The 12700-nt window shown below is 37.0% G+C and overlaps 1 protein-coding gene and 1 long non-coding RNA gene across 6 annotated transcripts in view; one reads left to right on the top strand and one right to left on the bottom strand.

Moving 5' to 3' along the window:
* Positions 1-12700, top strand: part of magi3a (membrane associated guanylate kinase, WW and PDZ domain containing 3a) — a 259059-nt gene that overhangs the window by 25102 nt on the left and 221257 nt on the right.
* On the bottom strand, positions 5559-10703 carry LOC141380499 (uncharacterized). Its single transcript, XR_012398558.1, has 2 exons — positions 9436-10703; positions 5559-8589 (listed from the first exon to the last, which is right to left on the bottom strand). It is a non-coding gene; the product is annotated as an uncharacterized lncRNA (long non-coding RNA).

Here is a 12700-nt window from a genome sequence, read left to right as displayed (position 1 = left end):
CTTTCCTTTTCCATTTCCATTTAGTTTCTCTTTTCTTTCCTTTTCCCTTTCATTTTCTTTTCCCCTTTCCTTTTCCTTCTCTTAACTTTCCTTTTCCCTTTTCTTTTGCCTTTTAATTTCCTTTCTCTTTCCTTTTTCCTTTTCTTCAACTTTTACTTTCCTGTTCTCTTCTCCTTTCCATTTATTTCTTTTCATTTCCTTCATTCCTTCCCTCCTTCCTTCCTTCCATCCTTCCTTTTGTACTTGCCCCATGACTTCTGCTTACGTACATACTTTCATGTTTACGTCAGTACTGCCATCATATCTGCATGCCCTTTTTCCCAGTTTGTTTTTCCCATGATATATTCTTTACCTTCCTATGTGACTTCAATTACTGAATTCCTGATGCTTTTCTTCACCATGAATCTATAAAGCAATGTGAATAAGAAAAAAAAAATGCTTGTAAATGTTTATTGGACTTTTGGCTTTCAACCAACATCTTCCTGGCCCACCTCGAACCCCAGTGGTTATACATAATGGTTAGAGGTGTTGTGAAATGGACAGGGTTTGCTAGAAATAACTAGTTGTTTACAGGTTTTCATGCAGTTTGGCAGAACATTAAATCATAACATAACATTTCACTCTGCGTTAAACAAAGGCACTAGCGCCTCATGAATGGGTCGGCAGTCTTATCATAAACTTAATCTAAATCTGAAGTGGATGGCCTGGAGACAATCTCCTATGATAGATGACAGTGAATGATTTGTTTTTTTTTTCCTATGCTTGCCAGTGTACAGTAAACGCTTCCCCTTATCTCATTGCGGCAGCTCATCTCCACTCCCCGCTCGCAGAAGATTAGTACACCATGTCCTCATCAGAATTCATGGATGTCGAGATCTCTGCGCAGGCTGTTGGCTAGCCATGATGGTTAGGTCTGTTAACAGCTTATTGATCCGACTAGCCTTGTCCTGTTACGTCAGCATTCTAGCCATGGCTTTGAAGCCGGGGTGAAGGGTCAGCTGAAGAGCAACCAAGACCACTAGAAATCCATATGGTCTTTAAGAGAATATGCAAATGACTTCCCAGCCAAGTTTAGCAGAAGCCACAGAGAACATGTTTTGGCAATGCTGTGTTTTAGCAGGCCACTATAGTGTTTGCCTATTAACATTTATTTCATAGTAATAGACCATCAAAGTGAAATGACATTAAACCTAAAACCTAGACCTGAAATGCAGCCTTTGATGTGAACAATGTCTCAGTGATCAAAGGAGTTTTTTTTCTCCAATTTGTTTTCTAGCCCTGTGAATGTGTGTGCGCCTAGTGTTTAAATCCCATTAGAATAATGACCAATGATCTCTCTATTGTGTCATGGTTGTCCTGTGATAGTAACCTGATCTTTTAAAATAAATTCTACAGTTTTTTTTTTTATTCCAAATGATTTTGTTATATAGCTGCTAATGTTGTGATCGCAAAAGAGATTTTCTTCCCAGTTGTTTATTAATAATTTACTGTATTGTTATCATTGTACAAAAGCACTGTATTGATATTCATTGAATACAATACTATATGAATATAAACGGTATCATTATTAAAGTTAATCATTCATTCATTTTCTTGTACGTCTTGAATAATTTTAAATGGGTGTTAAGTTTTCATCTTAATGTAAAGCTACACAGTCGGGCCGACATGCATCCAATAACCAAAAAGACATCTCCATAAAACTTTTAGCTAACCTTCAGGACAGACTATTGTTCATATATTTATTTTGTTATGTTTTTTTAAAAATATGTAAATAAAAATGATGTATACAACTAGGGCTTGCTTGTTATTATGCATTATTTTGGATATGTGGCTAAACATTTTTTTAAAGGGGAAAGAAAAATATTTTCAGTTGTACCAACTGTGACATAAGAAAAAAATCCCTGGCGTTTAATCCTAAAAATTCTGAAATTTCATTCAGAATCATTCAATCTTAAAAAGTTCATAATTTTGATTCTGACCTGCAGAAACCCTGATTAGGGTATCTTTCTTGCTTTATCTTCATATGAATAGCTTTTTCAATGGGGTAAACATGCTCAATAGCTCAGCCGGTGCTGTGCTGTACTCATACTGTACAATTGGAAACAAAACAAACTTATTTGGACAAATTCTTCCTTTTTTACATCCTTGACTAGGTTTAAGGTACAGTAGGTTTGAGTGTAGTTAGTAAGCCATTTTTGATGCAATTAAGCATTGTTCTTTTAGGGCCGCTAATCAGCTATATGATTTTTGAACTGCCACAACATGTGCATGAAGCAACAAATAACATTGCCACAATCACATTGATCTGTTTCTAAGAAAATTTAACTGAACTTTTTTAAGGATGCTTGTAGTGTCACTCACTGGACTGCCATGAAGTGTGCAAGAAGCAAAATATAATTTTACACTATAAACATGCATTTTTTATGAACCTTGGATAAAGAATAATTCCGTGGATCAATTCATTAATTTGTTCATTCATTCATTGAAAAAAAAAGACAAATATATATTAAGTTACATCATCAAAAATGTCCAAGTTAAAAAATAAATATAAAATAAAACTGACTGAAATTGCTGACTTTTTTTTTATTTCAGTTGTAATAATTACACTAGAAATAAGTGGTTATTTAATACTCCTTTCTCTTTTCCCACCCCATATGATCCTTTTATTCCTCAATAGAGGATTTAACACAACCACTAAATCCACTAAAACCATAATGCATCCAGAAAAAAATCACAGCTATGATCTGTGCCGGTCACGACTTTACACGCGCGTCCTCGTTTTGACAGCCTGACGTGTCAACATCTCAAACAAAAGGTCTCCCAGAGCCCCAAAATCACTTTTAATTTGATGTAGTGTCATTCTGTCCGGCTCTGGCGGTCTTCTCCTCTCAGTGCTCCTCAGTTGCTTTTTACATGCTTGAGTCGGAGTCTCTTGACTCATGCTTTAAATGGATGAATAACCACTGGACCAGATTTTCCTGCATTTCAAGTCCCCTATCAGCAAAAGCATTTGAGTTTCAGGTCTTCAGTGGCATGCAGTAAACAAAAGTCAGCTTTTCAGCCATAAAAGCCAGCCTAAGCACTGTATGGTGGTATTAATATGAATTTGAGGCTCGGAGGCAGACGTGACTGAAGCAATATCCACAAGAGAGATGGATTTTTTTATACCCAGTCTGCTTTATTATCTATAGAATAACTTGTAGACTGGCAGCAGGGGTGGCTTAGTATTATGACAAGCGGGCTCCATTTACAGACTGAAATACATTATTTAACAGATGAAAAAAACTGGCTTCTAATGTGGAAACTAGTGTTGCCCTAACAAACTGTAGCTTGAATTTTAATGAGCGCCAATGAAGAATGGCTATTGTATATGGATGTAAACAATCAGTCCAAATGAATTCTAGGTAATACATTGATGTCAGCGTATATTGGTCTGGTTAATGGCTCATGTGTTTGTGTGAGTAGAGAATTCAGAATGGCAAGGGAATGTGAAGAATGTCCATTTGTACACATTGTTCCACTGGTGGAAGGAGCTGACAATGGAGTATTGTTAACAGGTGTTTGCTCTGGCTGTGTCATAGAGCAGCACTTTCCTCAGAGACCCTGCGCATTCGACATTGTTCTGAAAACTGTGGACCTCCTTAAAGTTTACTGAATTATGCTATTGTTGTCACTCACTAAGTCTTTTTTCTTTCTAATTACAGTGGTAATAAAATTCACACACACGACTATTGTGTGAATACTGTAGGATTTTTTTTTATCACATCAACTTAATTGTAGGGATGCACGGTTTACCGGTACTATGGTAGTATCGTGATACTATGGGTCCAAAATGCTGGCGGTGCCACTGTAGTTTGTAAACGGTAGTATTGTCAATAATGGTTTATCCACAATAGATAATGTTGCATGTGGAAAAGTGACTAAAATGCTCACACGTTTGTGCAACAATAGACCATTTTATTTGAACAACCTTTAAGGTTGCAAATTGTGTATAATTTTTTTCCTTTTATGGTAGCCTATTGCATGTTTTCTAACGCTTCAGTTCGAACACACATCGATTCATTTCTGTTTCTGTTAATATGACTTAGTAGCTACAACAATCGCTACTATCTCTTTAAGTGAAATTTTGGATTGCTACCTGATAAGACTGAAAAAACAATAGATGAAAAATGCAAAAGAGCAACAGGAAACATTGAAACAATTTTTGACCTTCATATAGCCTAATTTTGTTGGACAAATGCTCTTTTGTAACAAATTTAATTTTGTATAATTTATATCTTTATTTTTATGTATTTTTGGTTTGTCAGTTATCTACAAAATAAACAAAAATAATGAATACATTTTATGTTAAGCGAGGAGCAAATAATACTTTTGGCCATTAAGAAATTCATTCATTTCATCTTTTCAGCTTATTCCCTTTATTAACCTGGGATCGCCACAGCGGAATGAACCACCAACTTATCCAGCATTCACCTATAGCGCATGTATTTGGACTTGTGGGTGAAACCAGAGCACCCGGAGGAAACCCACATGAACATGTGGAGAACATGCAAACTCCACACAGAAATGCCAACTGACCCAGCTGAGGCTCGAACCAGCAACCTTCTTGCTACCCCCTGCGCTATGGTGACGCCTCCTTTAGGAAATTATGAATTAAAATTTAAGTAGGCTTATTACAAAATAATATATAGTATTTCTGTCCATTTTCTTTATAATTTGAGTTATGAATTACAGTATCGCAATACAGGCGATTGCCTTGGCGCAGTAGGTAGTGTTGTTGCCTCACAGCAAGAATATCGCTGATTCGAGCCTCGGCTGAGTGGAGTTTGCATGTTCTCCCAGCGTTCACGTGGGTTTCCTCTAGGTGCTCCAGTTTTCCCCACAGTCCAAAGACATGTGGTACTAGTGAATTAGCTCGGCTAAATTGTCCATAGTGTATGAGTGTGTATGGATGTTTCCCGGAGATGGGTTGCGACTGGAAAGGCATCCGCTGCGTAAAACATTTGCTGGATAAGTTAGCCGTTCATTTCGCTGTGGCGACCCCGGATTAATAAAGGGACTAAGCTGAAAAGAAAATGAAAGAATGAATGAGTATTGCAATACTAATTGTTATCGTAATACTTCAGCTAGTATAATATTGTAAGATTAATTAATGGTATCACAACAACCATACTTTGTTGAGTTTTTAAAAAATAAATAAATAAATTGAGAAAGTTCTGAAGTTGTGATCAATATGAAATGCTGTTAAAGGGATAGTTTACCCAAAAATTAACCTTATCTTATAATTTAGTCTAGGACTAGTTAAAACAATATTTATTTAAAGTGTCAAGAAAAGGTGATTTTTTTTTTTTTCACTACAGTCTATGGTATCAGTGTTTTGTATAACCTTTTATTACTTTTTGTGATAATATGAATGTTTATAACAGAAATCATGATACTGTGTGGTTAAAAAAAGTGAAAACATTTCATTGCAAAAGATCTAAGTGATCGTTGTTTTTGTTCTTGTTACAGTTTTAACAGACATTACTAACTGTAAAATTTAGGCAAAGGATCTGTTGTAAATCAAGATTGCAAATGTTTATTGTGCTAGCACACATTATTATTTTTATGTAAGTGAACCATTAATCCAAGTTGATCCACTGAAAAACAAATCTTCAAATCGAAGTCTGGCAATTTGCTTCCATGTTTGTAGTGGCTTTCCTTCTCTGTTGATGTCAGTTTGACAGTTTCAGCCACGATATTTGTAACCACGCCTCTTTCGCCGTGCTTTTGCTATGATGGAATGATGTTCAATAAGAAAGCTCCGCCCCCTACTCAATATTATGTTTAGGTTGGGAGTACATTAACATAATGAAAACATTTTCAGCCATATCAGGTTCACACTGACATTACCTAATAAAAGATACAAGTAGATTTTCATAGACACCATCTCTTTGGTAAAAATGAATAATAATGAATGAGTTAATAATACTAAATTATACAATAAAAAAATACTTAATTTTATTGAAAAAAACAATATATGTCCACACAAATAACGTTCAAAACTAATGTGGCCAAAAAGAGGAACCTGTGCAAAAGTAAACAAACTTACAGAGTAAACCTTTAGTTTAATGCTTTCTATGGGTCATTAAACACTCAAGAGCCCTGTTCTTTCCTGCCTCCACCTTCATCTACTTGTTTTCAGTATTTGTCAGCACGTTAAAGAGGTTTTTTTTTTAGACATTCTTGGAAACTAGATGGTAAACAACAGGCCTTAAGCATCTGAGCTTATGTTTAAAAATTCCTTTAATTCTACACATACACGACCTCATTCCTAGCACAACCTTTACTCCTATTGTGTCGTACTAAGAATTCCCTGTGAAATCCCTTCCAGCTTGTCATCCACTCACGGGGGGAGGGTGTTTCAAAATATTAACAGAATGCGGTCCAACCACTAGCATACTAGCGTAGTGTCATCATGCAGGAATGTTAACCTTTTAATTCAGAGTATGGGCTTGCGCAAGCTTCTTAGTTTGTGGATTCGTCTAGCTTCTTTGTGTGTTTGTTTCATTTGAAGGAGTATGAAAAAGGTGTGTTACCTTGTTGTGAATGTCAGCCGTAGCAAGGAGCACAAAGCAGATAAATAGCATCAGGTAACATCCTTAAATCAAAACATTCCCGCGTTGACCTTGCAACCAGAGCTAAATTCCGAAAGCACGGACACGCTCACAGGGGGGTAAAAATAGGCATCTCATCTTTCTCAGATGGAAATGCTTTCGATTAGATGTATTAAGCTTGGGTTCATGAGTTGCTATCGTTCACAGGTTGCAAATATCGAGGGAAAACTGCCACCGCCAAGACTGCAAATGAGCTCCTTGGGGGTCACGGAAACACTTGAGCTCTTTCACTGATTCAACACTTTTTTTTTCAGCGCTTGCTCCACAGCTTCACAAGCACCTCCGAGATGATGGATAAAGTTGAAATAGTTGTTGACAGCCGCTCCCCTTGAGAGCCACAACCTGCCTGACCCAGATCCAAGGATATAATGAGAGGGGTTTTGGACATCTGGCACTTTTGGATGCGAGTTGGTCATCGCTTGCATGCTGACAATTACTCCACTTACAGGCCAGTTTATTAGGTACATCTTGATAGTACTGGGTTGGAACGCCTTGAGAATTGCCTTAATTCCTTGGAGTCAACAAGGTGCTGGAAACATTCCTTTTGGATGTTGGTCCATATTGACATGATAGCATTACATAATTGCTGCAGAATTGTTGGCTGGATATCCATAATGTAAATCTCCTGTTGCAGCTCATCCCAAAGGTGCTCTCTTGGATTGACATCTGGAGATTGTAGAGTCCGTTTCTTGGAGTTTCTTTGGGATTAAAACGGTTCACCGTGAATGAGCTGGTTAAAAATAGATTTAGATATATGATAATTTGAATTGATTCAGAGGTTAAACACGTGATGATACATAGTTCATTTTGCTGTGGCGACCCCTGATTAATAAAGGGACTAAGCTGAAAATAAATGTATGCATAAATTTGTTATAAACGGGTTGTTTTTGTTCCAGTCACATACATTAAATGTTTAAATGTCTATTACATATGGTACTGCTTGTATTATTTCACCATCTGTACACCAATATAAGTAGTGAATGTGGGTGGGCTGCGTCGGTGTGGTAATGTGGGGTGGTGTGGCTACAGTGCCAGAGCTGTTTTTTTGTCACAGTCCACCCCTGTTTGGAAGGCCATTCTCTGTGAAACCTAGGCATGGTTATGGGTAATAATCTCTGTAGATCAGCAGTTTCTGAATTTCTCAGACCAGTCTTTCTTGCACCAACAGCAGTGCCTCATTCAAACTCAGTCGGATCACCTTTCTTTCCAATTCTGTTATCCAGTTCAGCAGATTGTCTTCATGATAACATATAAGGGTGGTCCGAATACCATTTTTTTGGAGTTTCAAGTTCAAAGTTTGTTAGTAATTAATAAAGAATAATCAATCTTCATGATGTTCAGGGGACGATTCACAATCAAGTGCCAATCAGAACTGTTTTGCAGGGGGGAAAAAAAATAGAATTTCAAAATTGAATGGCAACCCTCCAAACAAATATTCAAATAAATGCATTGAGATGCTCCAGTGTGATTAGCTAATTTGATTGTTGCTTTAAGCAGTTGAACTAATGAAGTGACAATGGTTTGAAACAGGAGGAAATTGAAACTACAACCAAAACTAGACATTTAAGTCAACCGCTCCCTTCATTTTAGTATCTTTTATCTAGCCTGTGAAGACAAATCCTCTTATAAAATAATCATGATATTAAATAAGCTGTGGAGGCACATATGAGCCTGAATCCTTAGTGTTGTGACGGTGTGAAAGGCCCTCTGTGTGTCTGACTGCAGCTGCCTCTTTTTTCTCCCCTCTAGCAGATGCATGGCAGCTTGTGTCTCACTGGGAGAGAGTTTTCGTTCAGCTGGAGCAGACCTTGGCCACCTCTGTTCCTCTGCCTGTATCATGAGACCAAACTGACAGTGCCCGATTTATGACTGTCTGAGGCCCGAATGAACTGTGTCTGACAGCACCAGACTCCGCTCAGCAGCTTCCTGTTTCCTAGGATTAAGCACATAAAACATTTTCAATGTTTTTTTTTTTTTTTTTATAAAGGCTTCATCAGTGTAATGTGTAGCCAAGAAATGGGATTTCTTTTATATATAGCAATGGAAAATTGGCAGACATTTTGAGGAACTCCAAAGGGCATCTTTAAATCATGCACAAGTGTCATGCCCTTTCAAAGTGTCAATTCAAAACATCTGAAGAGCTTGTTGGAAAATACTTGTATATGGAACATGCAAGTTGCCTTAGTCATTTAACCTTTCTATATCCATATCCTTATCCATATCCATTTATATTTTTAAGTCAACCACTTATAAAAGTGGTGTTCCCTGAGGATTGTGATTGCTTTGTTGTTGTTCAGATAATGCATATTTTTTATGTGTAGTTTGTAGTCTTTTTTTGACTTTTTATATAGCAGCTGTTTACATCTGACTAAAGGGTGTTACAAAAATGTTTGACATAGCAGAATAATAAAAATAATAATAATAATAATAATAATAATAATAATAATAATAATAATAATAATAATAATAATAATAATAAAATAATAATAATAAAAATAATAATAATAATCTTATTATTATTATTATTATTCTGCTTTGTCAAACATTTTTGTAACACCATTTAGTCAGATGTAAACAGCTGCTATATAAAAAGTCAAAAAAAGACTACAAACTACACATAAAAAATATGCTTTATCTAAACAACAACAAAGCAATCACAATCCTCAGGGAACACAACTTTTATAAGTGATTCACTTAAAAATATAAATGGATATGGATAGACCACCGTCACTTGCAATCTCCATCAGTTGATCTTTTTGCAAAGCCATGGTAGATTCACCTGATTTGTTGACAAATGGGTTGAGGATCCATTCCTTGGCAGTTCACAAAACAAAACAAAACAAAACAAAACAAAACAAAACAAAACAAAACAAAACAAAACAAAACAAAACAAAACAAAACAAAACAAAACAAATAATCTGGATCTTTTGAATGCTGTAGAGAGACTGTAGAGAGACGTCAAATTATGCCAGCAGCACTGCCACACGTGTCACTTCAAACCAGTGTGTGCTTCCATACCCCTTACATATTCACCAATCTTCAGCATGCGCTTTAGGAAATTTGTTTATGATTTAACACACGACTTCTGCATCCTGCTTGTCTGGCTAATTGTACAAGAGGTTTTTATCCTAACGACATCAAAACAACAAAGCAATCCCTGTCTCGAAGGGAACTCCTCTTACTAGATTTATGAAGCACCACCACTATCATGTAGACCTGCCAGCTTGCTTACCACTTTGCCTCATTACACTTAACACTGATTAGATTAGCTTGAAAGGACAGGAGAAGCGCCTTCAGCCGCAGTACCTGCAGCCCTCCCTCTCTGTATCAGTGTGTGCCAGGCCCTCGGTTTGTTTATCCAGATTTATGGATGCGTTTTATCGCCCAGCTCCAGCCAGCTCTGTGATATGCAAATATATGCCCAGCTTTATTGTCTCTACTCACTGCTGTTAGCAGAGGTTTGTATTCAAATTCGGTGATCGAGGTTGTAAACACAGCGAGCGGCGGACGCACTCTTCTCTCAGCGCCGACCAATTTATTTGCACGCAGAGATTTTCCACAGCAGTCATTTGGAGTGAAATGTTGGTGCGCCACACTTGAATTACTTCTTGTTTGGCTCTTAGAAGGGAACGCATGAACCGTTTGCGTAATTCATTTACGGGTGCTGTTTTATCCTTTGCACTTTTTTCTCCCCACGCTTTGGCACTTGAAGCAAATGAGTTCACTGCAAAGCAGCTAGGGTCAAAACACTGACCTTTCTTCTTCAAATGCCTCGCACGACCCACCAGTTCACGGTGATCATCCCAAATGCTCTGGTCAGTTCTATTACTGGGATGCTCTTCCATTCACTCGTCAACCTCTGGCCTGTGATGTGGGGTGGCAGGGTGCATAAATGGCCCCATCCTGGCCGGTTTCACTTCTCTCCTCTGTCCTTTCCACTTTTGTCTTTCCCCCCCGTCTGTCCGTCCTCCTCTTTTCTCACTTATCTTCTCTGACCTGCCATCTCTCGTTCTCTTTTGTGCTCTTTTTAGCTCTTCTGACGCTCTCTCTCTTTTTAATTTCGGCATTGTTTATTGTCCTGTGATGTGGGAAAGACAGGAAGCTGAATAAATTGGGCTATTGTTTAAGGGAGGATGAAGGGGGTTGAAGAGGCCTGTTAATGTAGAGGAGGATTATGGTGATGGCTGAGCTGTAGGAGAGGGAGAAACTCATCTGTGAAGATGCAATACTGCATTCATTTACCTGAGGGAGTGTGAAATGTCAGCAAAACCTTTCAATTGCCCCATTCTCTTTTTTAATGCATATTTCTGGTCTTATTGTGAAGCATTTATTAGAGTGGCATGATTTATCAAAGCAGATTTTTCATGCGTATTTTGTCAGTAAAGTTGGTTCTGTGATCAGCTCAGATGGAGCAGCGTTTACTACACTGAGCTGTATTTCACTGACTAGCTATGCAAAGATTGCAGATAATTTAATCTGTGTGGCTCTGAAATCGAAGATAGTCATTCTGTGATCTGACAGCAGCTTGCGTCACTTCTCAGTAATCAATGGTTCTCTGTTGCTGCTCCATCTGAAAGTGTGTGCAAATGTCATATTTATTAATATTGATTTACTCCAAAGTCATTTCGTAATTTAGTTGAGTGTGTAGTCGTGTGTTTATTAGTCACATTAAATCAATAAGGCAGTTAAACTCTGTTTGATTTCTCATGTCTTTTCCATGTGTCATATTGTGGCACCTATGGGAGGACTTAATGAGCTGTGCTTCCCTGACAATATAATCGCATCCTTTGCTAAATCGTTATTTCAGGTTTATTTCAATTTATCGAGCAGCTATAGTATTTATGATAATCAGTAAAAAATAAGGGTTAGCCTATTTAATTGAAATGCTGTAATTTGCAGTCACACTGAAAAAAAAAGTGTTTCTTTTCGGATTACATCACTAGCCATGATTCCATCCACCTATTTTTATGTGCATTTTGGATGTGCTTACAAAAAAGCGTTTGATGGAAACACCATGATGTGCATATACAACTCATGCGCATAACCAAGTAAGATAAACGCTTTATTTGATAAGAAAAGATGCACATAAACTACAATGGAAACACATTTACCGAACAAATTGCATTGTGCGCATTAAAAAAAGTCATGTGATTTTGTTATAAGAGGTCATGTGATGATCGAAATGTGTGTGAATAGACAAAACCAGCAGGCTGAGCACACTGTAAAACATCTTAAATGTTGTTTTGGTCATTACAGTTTTTCTCAGTCACTTTGGTTCATTTCTCAGATCAGAATTGAAATTTCTCAAAACTACCTGTTGAATCTTTAGATAATTGTGTCACTTGTGCACATCAGAAAAACAAATTGCAAATTCTTTCATACATCCATGCAATTCTCTGATGTTTCCTGCATTATCAATTGCGTATGTCATGTTGATCAAAATGTGTTATAATGGTCTTTGTTTGAAAAGTCTCACCCCCCACAACATTTAATATCTTGTTCATGGCATAAGTCTTTACATGAAAAATGGCTGAATAAGTTGTCATAATATATTGTCATAATGCATTTTTCTTTACATTTCCATTAGACTTTTTGTTCTAAATCTGCTCTATTAGTAAATTTCTCACAGGTGATTCTTGACTTTTTTTAATGAAGGTCTAAAAGAAGATTGTTCTATAATTACATTTCTACTTTAGTTTTTTTTACTTTGTGCAATGCAGTTCTGTCTTTTCTGTTCTGTATACACAATGACATGATCTGTCAACAAATTACAGTACAAGCAGCAAAAACAAAAAGCCATAGTTTACATCAGAACACCCCATCCAGAACACCATTATATTGACAACATGACTAAGTAATTTGACTGTCTTATCTGTACACATTGACTCAAGGACTTGTCATTCTGATGGCACTGGCACGTTCATTGACACAGAAAATGTAGTTTTGAGAGATGAACTAAGGATTTTGAGCAAGAAACTGGCTTTTGCTGGTAATCCATGGTGTTTTGCTATTTGTACGCTATGTTTTGAGAAATGCACTTACTG

Source organism: Danio rerio, chromosome 23 (assembly GCF_049306965.1).
Source record: "Danio rerio strain Tuebingen ecotype United States chromosome 23, GRCz12tu, whole genome shotgun sequence".
Lineage (NCBI taxonomy): Eukaryota > Metazoa > Chordata > Actinopteri > Cypriniformes > Danionidae > Danio > Danio rerio.
The sequence above is the reverse complement of the archived record's forward strand: the minus strand, read 5'-3'. Positions and strand labels throughout refer to the sequence as shown.